The sequence below is a fragment of the Hemiscyllium ocellatum genome, chromosome 11 (genome assembly GCF_020745735.1).
Source record: "Hemiscyllium ocellatum isolate sHemOce1 chromosome 11, sHemOce1.pat.X.cur, whole genome shotgun sequence".
NCBI lineage: Eukaryota > Metazoa > Chordata > Chondrichthyes > Orectolobiformes > Hemiscylliidae > Hemiscyllium > Hemiscyllium ocellatum.
The window spans coordinates 61115301-61127907 of record NC_083411.1 but is presented as its reverse complement, the minus strand read 5'-3'; the positions used below and the strand labels follow the sequence as shown (position 1 = coordinate 61127907).

The following is a 12607-nucleotide window of genomic DNA, read 5'->3' as shown; positions in this document are numbered from 1 at the left end:
GTACCTTGATGCAATTCTATCCAGCAACACAGAGATTGAAGCTTCTGTGTTCTGGGGAAAAGTTGCGCAATTACATTTGAAAATTACACATTATTTACATGTTTTTAAAGAAATCGTACAGTCTTAATTACAAGAAAGACCAATCACATATGATTTACAGCGAATTAATCTAATGATATTTTCTGGGAAAGGGTTCTTAACTACAAAAAAATGTCCAATCAATTGTAATATGGTGATATGATTGAAGACAGGCTAATCCAATGGTATTTCCTTTAAAAAGGATATCTAATTTACGTAAATTGTCAAGCCATGTATTAGTTCAACGTTTGTTCAAATGGTCAATTAATGTATCAGTGTTTATCTTATGAAAACTCTATTGTCCTCATCTTTCAACTGCAAGTTAATTCTGCAAATCAGCAGTATGTTCAGCAGTATGATTCACAGGCCATTTTATAGTATTCTTTTAAATCAAGAAACCATTTTGTTGTAATAAAAATCTTCATATTTTGTTGCCTAAATTCAAATTTGAGATCCTCATGTCTATAGGTTTAGCAGTGTTTAAATAAGCACATTATAACAAGGTATCACAAAACAAAGTCTCAACATGCAAACCCTGTGAACTAGATGAAAACGCAATCCTTGCGTACATCTTCCATGTTACTATTCCTCTTCAGTTTGTCATCTGTTCCCTTCGATGCATTGATGAGAATCCATTTAATTTGCCATTTGGTTGGATAATATTGTCTTTATTCCAAGGTGAATGATGTATAAAAGTAGGCAAAACTTGCTACAAAGGTACAGCAGCTACTGTTTTGGTCTCCTTAGTTAGGGGGTATATTTGTATTGGAGAAAGTTCAGTGAACGTCTTTGTATTAATTCTTTTGAAAATATAAGTTTGAGCCTGTACTCACAGGAATTTAGGAGACCGAGAAATGATCTTCAAAGATTTCGAATGGTCTTAGAAAGCTTGACCTTCTCAGAGAATCTCGAACAGGGAGCACAGTTACAAAATAAGGTTCTCCAAATGAGGTAGAGATGAAGTGGAATTTTTAATCTTTCAAATACTCTTCCTCCGAAAGCAGTAGAGGTCAGTTCATTGAATATATTCAAGGCAGAGTTTGACAAATTATTGATGTACAAGAGAGTCAAAGGTTCTGGAGAGGGCAAGTGTCAGGGTGATCAGGCAGAATCTTATTGCATGGTGGGGCCACATGGCCTTGTACTGCTTCAAGATTTTATTTTCTTCTGTTGTACCAGTAATACAGGAAAATCTAACAAGGTGCTCTCCATGCTCAGGTGGTTTATTTCACTGCGACATTCCCTTACGTGGTCCTGACCATACTCCTGATCCGAGGGGTTACCCTGGAGGGAGCTTCTAAAGGAATTGAATTCTACATCGGAAGCCAGTCAGACTTCTCCAGACTGGCTGATGCTGAGGTAAATACAGCAATATGAATGATTGAGTCTCATTAGTATTTTTCGTTGAATCGATTCGTGCCTCAGCACATGTACTTTGTTAGCTTGTCATCATTGATTTAAACTGAAAATGTGTTGCTGAAAAAGCGCAGCAGGTCAGGCAGCATCCAAGGAGCAGGAGAATTGACGTTCCTGAAGAAGGGCTCATGCCCGAATCGTCGATTCTCCTGCTCGTTGGATGCTGCCTGACCTGCTGCACTTTTCCAGCAACACATTTTCAGCTCTGATCTGCAGCATCTGCAGTCCTCACTTTCATCATTGATTTAAAATCAATGTATTGCTTTTGAGTCCTTAATTCAATTCTTGGAAATTTTTAACAAAGCTTGTGATGAATTCAAAGAGTCAGTTTAAGGTCTATATCATCCTGCCATTAACAGGAAAGAAGGTCAGGGCATCAGCTATGATGGACGAGAGGATCGAAATTGATGAGGAATTATGATAGGGATTGGGATGCAATAGAATTCTTCCTTCATGCCTCCTCCTTTCTGAAATCTTGGAAATGATTTAGGAGTTTCAGGTGAAATACCTCATTGACCTACAAAGCAAATACTGACCCACATTTTGCTGTATCAGGGCAATAGAAAGAGCCACTCTTGATGAGCCTTGTCCTTATCCATTCTATGTCAATGATATTTGGTGCTGCAAGTACCTGGAAGTGGGAGATGGAAATGAAAGAACATTGTCTATATCTGAAATCTACATTGGAGTGAACATTGGAAAGCAACTGATTATATCTTGAACCAGTCAGATTATCGTACTTGGAATATAACAATGCAAGGACTGAGACAGAAAAGGAAGTGTAAGTTTGAGTGGGTGACTTCCAAGCTGTGATTCCATTCTTCCAGTAGATAGTTTAAGTGCCAGAAATTGTGACTGGCAGTAAGTAAATGCTTGGCATGTCATTAAAAGGCTATTTCAATGTCATGTTTCTTGAAACAAATCTCCGAGGTGATTCAGTTAACAGCATAAGGACAGAAACATCATGGAGCCCAGTGAATGCAAATAGGCAGACTAGGCAATGCCACATTTGTGAAGCTGACAGTGTCCTCATGCATACTGGATAATGATGGCTGGAATTTTGTATTCAGTCCAAAGATACAGCAGTCTTTGTGAATAGACAATGGTGAACACTTTTTATTGCTTAATTTTTCTGACAGGAATTGGATTTTGATTTCCATTTAAATCATTTAACCATTGTTTACATAATCCTAGAAATTACAGTGTAATTTTACTGGTTCCTGTTGATATTAAGCTACTGTGATATTATTACAATATGAAAGTGATCATTATTTATGGTAAAAGGTGTTCTTTGTTGTTACTTTCACGAAAAGAATGGAATTAACTATGGTCAGTACAATACTGCAAGTGAGTCAGTCACTGAAAACCATGGCTGGTGAAAGAGTATACAGTCACGTCTTCGATAGTGCAATAGTCACGTTCCGTGTGACCCTGCGCTATGCAAGAATCACCCAATACAAGGAGCAACTTACAGTGTTGCCGATGTAATCATGTTCTAGCCAACATACTTTTTGAATGTTTGCACTTTAGAAAAGCGTCCCCAATCGTCAATCACGGTACAGGTAATTTGTGTTAATGAAACGTTCATTATACCAGAAAGACCTGTGTCAGATATCCCAGAGGAAATTTAACTGTAAATAATCGACAGTAGTGATGACTGTTCTGTTTAAGAAGAGTTACTGTTGACCAGAGGGAGCTACTTTGCTCAGTTCACCATGGATTAACCACACGAGTTCTCATTTTCTTCACAATTAATGTTGTTAATCTGTTGTACATGTTTGTGTTTCATTTCCCTCCAGACATCTATTCTATTTTGTATTTACCAGGTCTGGAAAGATGCTGCGACTCAAATTTTCTTTTCTATCTCAGTGGGTTGGGGCACTTTAGTAGCATTGTCGTCTTACAACAAGTTCCACAATAACTGCTACAGAGATACCATCATTGTCTGTGTTGTTAATTGTGCTACGAGTGTGTTTGCTGGATTTGTCATCTTCTCCATCCTGGGACACATGGCTCACATACAAGATAAGCCCGTTTCAGAGGTTGCCCAGTCAGGTAAACTAGAGCTGTTAAAATTGTCAAGGGTCAGACAGCTTTAATGTTCTCTCTGAAGTGATTCAACCCAACATTCCAGTGATTCCAGTGTCCAGACACAATAATCAATCCTCAGTTCCAAACTGATAACCAGGCTCTGAAGACACATTGCCATGATGTTTGGTTTATACTGGACAGGGATTGGAGCTGAATAATGCAATGGTATGCCCAGGGTTGAACCCTAGCTCTTAAAAGTGAGCTTTTGAAATTATCACAGAATAGTAAATCTTAAAAGCACTCAGTTAACATTATAATTCACTGTAAGATTTGTTATTTACCTTAGAATTACATTTCATATGAGCCACATTTTATATTTAAGAAGAAAATTTTGAATGAATTCCATAATATTGTGCTTTTAGGTGAATCAGAGACAGTTTTTATTTATTGACGATTAGTTACTGATCATATTATGTGCTCAATTATTCAATTTGACAGTAGTACATTTTTAAAAATGTTTAATATAAAGAGCAAGAGACATGGAAATGTTCTGTGCTAAGCCACTTGTATCGGTTGATGATGCTGTGATAAGTAATTAATGACCAGGTAAAGTTACAATAAAACACAGTTCACACATTCTGATTACTCCAGTAGTCTGAGCACTGAGTGGTTTGACAGCCTGAATGGAGGCAGGAACATAGGAACAGAGGTAGGCCACTCAGTCTGAGTAGTTTGCCTCACTACTCCATGTAATAATGAAGGATCAAACATTTCAATGTTTTTTACTCATTCCATTCCCTGACCTTGTACACCACTGAGAATCAGAAATATAATAATCTCAATCTTAAATCTACTCAAATCTTGACCTCCACAGCCCGCTGTGCTGGACAATTCCAATGTTTCACAACACTCTGAATAAACTAATTTCTTGTCAGCTTGGCCCTCAGTGGCATCCCCCTTAGTTTTAAATTATGGCCGCTGGTTTTAGATTCTGCAGACAGAGGAAATATCTTACCTGCAGCTACTCTGTTGTTCTCTTTAACTACGTTGTAAGTTTCAATGCAATTGCCTCTCATTCTACGAAACTCTCGAGAATGAGGCCCAGTTTTCCCAATCTTTCTTCATAGGACAGTTCTACCATTCCAGGAGCAAGTCTGCTGAACATTTGTTGCACTCCCTCTATGCAATGACATTTTTCTTGAGAAAAAGTGACCAAACTGTGCACAGTTTCCAGGTGTGGCCTAACCAAGCTGCTATACAACTGAAACAAGACTTCACTATCCCTGTACTCAAATCCTCTTGCAATAAAGGATGACATTCCATGAGGCTTCCTAATAGCTTGCTGCACACACATGTTAACCCTCAGTGACTTAGCACCAAGGAGACTGAGGTCTCTTTGTACAACTACACTTTACGATCCCCAACCATTTAATAAACACTCTAAATTATCCGTTCAATTATTTCTCCCCATTCCCTACTCTCCAACATTATTCCCTGCTTTAAAATGCCAGTTTCACCAATATATCAGAGAGATTCTTTTTTTGCTTAGATTGCAAATGTCACTCTGAACTCAGTGTTCACTGCTTCTAAATATTATAATTTCTGAATTGAAAGTGATTAATATTACAAATATATAATAACTAATGTTTTTTATTGTAAACACATATCCGCACAACTTTGGTGACATGAATAGTTTTGCAAATGGTGGCTAATATTGGCAACTGTAATAAATGAAATGAAATGAATGTCAACAACAAGTTAATAGCAACGTTCATTGTGTCATTTCAATTCTATTGACTGTTCAGGTTTCGGTTTGGTCTTCATTGCCTACCCAGAGGCCCTTGCACAGTTACCGTGGGCACCATTATGGTCTGTTTCATTTTTCTTCATGCTGCTCACTCTGGGAGTTGACACACAGTTTGCAGGTTTAGGTAAAAATGGCATTGCATCACATAAAAAAAATCATTTCTTTTGAAGAAATTATGACAGTGTTGGGCAAAAAAGTGCTGTGGGTGATGTTAGTGGACAAACGCACAACATTTCTTTGTAGCAATTGTTCCCTCATTGTCTGAAAGAAGAATGCAGCTATTTGTCTTAAATGATTAGCACCTGCATCAAAATAAAAATTGGGGAAAAGTTGCATCGGCATCCAAATGATTTCACAATACAATTTGCACTAACAGCGATGGTGAGGGAAGGCATCATAGAAGATCAAAATGTGAGTTGGAGTAAATGAGAGAGATGAGGTTCAGTGTTATTAGGAATTAGTAAGTGAGGATGGAGAGTGTATGAGCAAATATTAAAAGAGAAAGACAAACCAGTAGAACTTATTAGCAAACGCATGCAGCATTCAGAGTTAAGTTGATGAGCTGACAACACAAATAGAGACCAGTCACACCACCTGGTGAAGATTATTGAAATGTGGTTGCAGGAAGATCAGTACTGGGAGTGAAATGTCCTAGGGTAATGAGTATTCCAAAGGGATAGGCAAGTAGGAATAGGAGGTGGAGCTGTTTTATTGGTTAAGGGAGATATCAAGGTGCATTAAGAAAAGATATTGGCACTACGAACCAAGATGTTGAATCAATCTGAGTGGAAATAAAAGGCAAGGGAAGAAACCCCTTGGTAGGAATAATTTACAGACTCTCAAACAGTACTTCCAAAGTAGGGCTTAGTATAAATGAGGCAGTAATGAGGGCTTATGAGCCAGCCACAACAGAAATTATGGGTGATTTGTACATAGATATTGATTGGATTCATCAACTTGGCAAGGGTAGTATTGAAGGAAGATTCATAGAGTGTCTGAGGGATTATTTCTGATGGCAACGTGTCATGAAATCAACTGGCTACTTCACATTTGGTATTGTGTAATGAGGAAGGATTGGTAAATGATCATGTAGTTAAGGATCATCTTGGAAGGCGTGATCACAACCTTCTATAGTTTCAAATTCAGATGGCAAGAGTGAAGACAGAGTCGTATACAGGAGTTTTAATGTTGGCCAAAAGTCATTATACAGGCCTGAGAAAGCAGTTGGCCCTGGGGGACTGAGGAAAAATATTAAAGGAGCAGGACATTTGAAAAATGGTGGCAAATGCTCAATGAGTTACTAAATATCTGTCAATTAAAGTATATTCCTGAGAGGAAAAGGAATTATAGAAAGGTAAAAGATAATCCATGGCTTAACAAGGAGGTCGAGGATAACATAAAGACAAAAACTAGGGCATATCATACTGCAAATGTTTGAGACACTCTGGAGAATCAGGAGATCAATAAAAGGAAACTAGCAAAAACCATAAGCTCTGACACCAAAAGCTTCTATAAGTATATAAAAAGGAAGAGAGTAGTGAAAGTAAATGGTGGCCCTTTAGAGGGTGGAAATGGTGAGGTAATTATGGGAAACTCAGAAATGGCAGAGGCACTAAACCAGTATTTTGTGTCTTTTTGCAGTGGAAGATTATAATTTCTTCCCAAAATCTGCAGTTACTATAGAGGAACTTGGTGAAATTACTAGGGAAAAGGTATTAAGTAAACTGATGGGATTAAAGGCAGATTAGTCCCCAGGACCTGATGGCCTGCACCCTAAGGCAGCAGAGATAGTGGATATATTAGTTACTACATTCCAAAATTTCCTCGATTCTGGAAAGGTGCCAGTGATTTGGAAACACTTTAATGTGAAGCCTGTATTTGAAAAAAGAAATAGGCAAATCATGGAAAATTGTAGATCAATTAGTTTGACCTCGGTCGTGAGGAAGTTGCTGGAGTCAATAATAAGGGAGAGAACTGACCACTTGGAACAACAAAGCTCAATTCCCCAGTGGCAGCATGGTTTCATACAGGACAAGTTGAACTTGACAAAATTGTTGGAATTCTTGAGGATGTAACTATCAAGTTGGATAATGGGGACACAGTGGATGTGTTATATCTCGATCTCCAGAAGACATTGATAAGGTGCTGCATTAAGACTGATACAAAAGGTTAGACCGGAGGGTGTTTGGGGGTAGAGTATTGGTTCGGATAGAGGATTAGTTGACTGACAGAAAGCAGAGGGGCGGGATAAATGGGTCCTTCTGGCGAACTGTAACTATTGGGGTAGCACAGGGTTCAATCCTCTGACATCAATTGTTGACAATCTATATCAATGAGCTGCCAGGAGGGACAGAATGTAACAAAACAAAATTCACAGCTAGAGAATGAACTAGAATCTGGCAGATGGAATTTAACGTGGATAGGTACGAGGTTACATATTTTGGCAAGAATAATGAAAGAGCAAATTATTAATTAAATCAGAAGCAGATTCAAAGTGCCTCAGTGTAGAGGGATCTGGGTGTCCTTGTGTATGAATCACAGAAAGTGGGGATGTAGGGGCTGCATCTAATAAGAAAGGCAAGTGGAATCTTGGCATTTATTGCAAAAGAACTGGTTTATAAAAGTAATGTTGTCACAATTGTATGAGATGATGTTGAGAACATACTTGGAGTATTGTATCCAGTTCTGGTTTCTTTACTCGAGGAAGGATGTGGTGGCATTAAAAGCAGTTCCAAGGAGGTTCTCCAGGTTGATTCAAGGGATGAAAGGGCTGTCATATGAGGAACAATTGAATACGTTGGACTTGTACTCGCTGGAGATCAGAAGAATGAGGAATGATCTGATTGACACACATAAAATGCTCAAGGGGATTGATAAGGTAGATGTGGAACAGATATTCCTCCTTGTCGGACAGTCTTGAACAAGAGGTCATAGATATAGCCTGAGAGGAAGTAGGTTCAAAACTGGGGTGAGGAGAAACTATTTCTCTGACAGGGTTGTGAATCTGTGGATCTCACTGCCCCAGAGTGCAGAAGAGGCAGAATCAATCAACAAATTCAAGAAAGAAATAGATATGTTTTGATGAAAAATGGGACAAAGGGCTGTGGGAAACAGGCAGGAATTGCGACCACAATAAGAACAGCCATGAATGTGACAAATGGTAGAGTGAGTTTGAAGGGCTGAATTGTCCACTCGCTCCTAATTACTATGTTCCTCTGCCCAATAGCTATTGTGGTGATTTTCAATCTCAGATGTTAATGTTCTATATCTTTTCTTTGCTCTCATGCCTAGAATTTATCTTTTCGTTGAGACAGATCTTGCTGTTCAAGAGATGGGGATTTTTATTTACCTGCCTTACAGGGGGCAGGATGGTCAGCAAACTTATTCACTCATGTTGAAACTCACTCATGTTGAAACTCACTCATGTTGAAACACCCTACGTGATATTTGAGGATAACGATGATGCAGTTTTCCTCTGCATCAGAGCAACAGGAAAAATACAACTGGGGGAAAAATACATATCTCAGAGCCAGAAAAATGGATGCAGAAACCTTTTACTCCAGGGCTTTGGTGTGTCCAGTGGTGTTTTGTCCTGTCATTGTGCAAGTTATTAATTAATGTCTTCATTTGACATTTTCTTCCATTAGAAACAGTTATGACAGCCCTGCAAGACCAGTTCCCTACATTGGTCCAATCAAAGCGCCTTCTTCTGACAGCTGGTGTTTGTTCGTTATTTTATCTGCTTGGCCTTCTATGTGTGACACAGGTAGGTTGTATTTCAGTGATATCAGCTGTTTTCACATGTACTCAGTAACTGTAAAAGGTGATCAAATTCACAGGATGAAAAAATAAAGAAGGCATTAGTGTTCTGGTCCTTTCTTTTTGCAGTTGTTTAATGTTGTGCAGTGATCATGTCATATTGATATCTTGCTGTGATTCTGAGTTTATTCTCAGATAATCCACTCTTACAATAGGACTGGGAAACAGGAGCATGGTTCAGTTTATTATGTCATAAAATTGCTCAGCAGACACATTCGTTATCGCGGTTAGTTGTTACAGGGAAGCATAGCTGCTCTGCCTTCGCAATATGTACTGCACACTGAACAAGTCTATAGCTGTCAGTGACATGTATTATATCAAGGTTATATGCTCATCAGCATGTTCTTCTTAAAATGATATTACTATATTCCTATAACATACATGAATGAAAATAAATATATCTCAGACTGGTTGTGAGAACTATCACTCCAAAAATAGGTCACTGTGCTTAGGAGTTTTAGAATTGAACTGTTTAAGACTTTAAGTGGTTGTATAATGAATCAATAATTTAATAATCCTTCCAGATCTCATGATCTTCTTTCTGTCCTGTGATCTAGATTTATCAACTGACTGTTCTTGGCTCACTGATATTTTGGTGACTTTCCTTTTGTTAAAGAGGAGATTATTTTCATGGTTGCGTTCAACATTTTCATTCCCTGAGTTTACCTCTGGTGGTGTTCTGTGCACAGTCAGAATGCTCAATGTTAGAATGTTGTACAATTCCCCAAATTATTTTCTATTCCTCTTTCTCATTGTTCCATTAGATATTGTGACTCCTTGGGTTTAAGGCTCACTGCACTTTCTGAGTACTTCTGTGGGTGACCATGTTCCCTGGATGGGATGTATGATTCAAACCTTTTACCACTCTCACAAACTAGATAATTCCACACCCAGATGTCAAATGAGTGCTGTTTTTATTCTGCCTGAATGTTCAAGATGTTTATCCCATATTTACAGGAAATTGGACTCTTCATGACTTGGCAAATGTGTCCTGACTTGCTTTTTAATGTGATTGTTGCTGGTAATAGAAAGCCCATACCTAGACGTATTGTTATGAAGTGTGACATGGCAATATGGAGATGGCGTCCAGTTGCTCATTTCATGATGGATGGCTGAATAGTATGAACCATTTCATTCAGCAAAAATATTGGGTCTGGGATAATGTGGTGAGGCTGTCACATGATTTAGACCCCATGTAGTACACATCCAAGGTATCCTAGGTCCATAAAATATTTATCAATGCAGTATGATCCAATTTCAGATATTTTCTCCAGGTACACAATGCACTTTATACTTATGGTGATTACCATGGGTGTAGTTGAGTAATCCTTCCAATGTCTGGTGGTTGGAAAATTGGAATATTACTCAGTGACTTGGTGAAAATTGTCACCGTGGATGGTAAGTAAATCTGTTACAAGCTTCAACCAAAGATATATTGGAATCTTGTGAGGGTAGAGAATTTTTTTTTCTGTTGATGTGGTGGCTGACTTTGACATGCCTGATACACCCTCACAGTCTTCTCGATTTTTCTGTTGTGAACTGAGCAATATACAGTGAGCTGTACAGGGGCCTTTTTCACCCTATGCCCATATGCCCCTGGTATAATGAGGCAATAGAGTTTACTAAAGAGCTTCAGCTACAAGCATCTGTTTATGTTTGAAAAGCATGCCTCTTGAGGGTCCCTGGCTCATCCTTGTCTGGTTAAATCCCTTGGAGCACATCTGGCACGTTTTGTATCCCATCAGGCCGGACTTTGATAATAACTTTCCAAAATGCCCTCTGTTGTGAATCATTCATTGTCTTTTTTCTTACTGTTGACCAATATTCATCTGGATTGATATTGATGATGTTTTCTTATGTAATTTTTTTGTAAGTGCAGCCAAACAGCCATTGTCTAATTTGGCGTTGGTACACCTCTCATTGTGTCTGAAGTAGCCCAGATTGTAACAAATATCAAAGTGGTTTATGTCAAATCATTTTCAATGTTTTGTTCCTAAAATGAATCATTTACTAAACTGGTACATATGGAAATTTGTGATAGTGCATACCAGAAGAAATGTTTTCTGTCCTATGTTCAAACAGTTAGATTGTTATTATGATAGAATATTGGATCCAAAAGCAATGAATTTACCATTATGTATGCCCCAACACTGTTTTGACAAGGTCAGGCCCAGTGGGAGGGATGACATGGATGAAGGTGCTCAGGCCTGAAAAATATTGAACTTGATATCGAGTCCTGACAACTGCAGGAACCCCAAATGGAAATGGGATGCTGACCAGAGTTTCCAGATGACCTTGGGCTCCTTTCATCGCAGCTAACCCATTTTCACTCACTAATGGTCCCCATAAGCAACTTTTCTTTCGCCCAGGCTCAACAGTATCCATTCCTTTGTCTGCCCAACAAGTGTTCTCTCTTTGTGTGGGCTCCATCTGTTGTTCACTCCGTTCTCCCAATCCCTGTCTTCAGTGTATATCCCATCTTTTCCTAGCAACAATGAGTTCTGAAGAAGGATCACTGGTGCTGAAATGTTGACTCTGCTTTCTCTGCACAGAAGCTGTCTGACCTGCTGAGTTTCTCTGGCAAATTTTGTTCTTGTTTCAGATTTCCAGCATCCACATTCCTTTGCTTTTAGAATTCCTCAGGTGGCAGAACAGCCTGATCCCTATGCCCTTAACTTCCAGATACATGTACCTGTGAATGCTCCTGCATGGCTGTATGTGGAATACTCTCTGCTTCCCACCAGCTCCACCACCATTGTCACTGTTGGTGCACCCAAGTGCTTCTCTCTGAGAGAAATTATGTTTGAGACACGGAATTGTTCATTCACTTTTAATCTGTAGCAAAAGCTTCCCTTCATTGCCAAGCCTTCAAATGAGGCCTTGTGCAATCATATTCTTCAATTTCTGTTTCTGTTGGGTATAATTGCGTTGTGCAGGAAGAGATCTTGAACCCTTTCCATTATAGTGCACATTCTCTGCTAGCCCTCTGTATGAGCCAGTTAAGAGAAAGATGCAGCCGTTAATGTTTCCTTTGATTTGTTCACACTCTACCCTCCTCCTCTACATTATATACCCTCCCCACCTCTCCTAGCCTTCTCCCTTTTCACCGATGTTCCTTCTGTTTCTCTTCAGTCTCCTCCTGTGATGATCAGCTCCTCCACTATCCCCTATGATATTCCTGCTTATCCACCACCACCACACTGTTTCCTTTTGGCTCAGTTGGCTGGATGGTTGGTTTTAAAGAGAGTGATGCTGGAAAAGCACAGCCGGTCAGGCAGCATCTGAGGAGCAGGAGAGTTGATGTTTCAACCATAAGCTCTTTAACAGGAAGATGATTCCAGCACCACACGTTTTGACTCTGATTTCCAGTATCTGTAATCCTCACTTTCTCCTGGATGGCTGATTTACAATGTTGGGGGGGGGGGAAGGGGGGGAGGGGGCGGAGGGAGAGGGGCA

The 12607-nt window shown here is 39.2% G+C and overlaps 1 pseudogene; it reads left to right on the top strand.

Annotated features, from left to right (window-relative positions):
- LOC132820027 (sodium- and chloride-dependent neutral and basic amino acid transporter B(0+)-like) overlaps window positions 1–12607 on the top strand; it is a 640602-nt pseudogene that overhangs the window by 12665 nt on the left and 615330 nt on the right.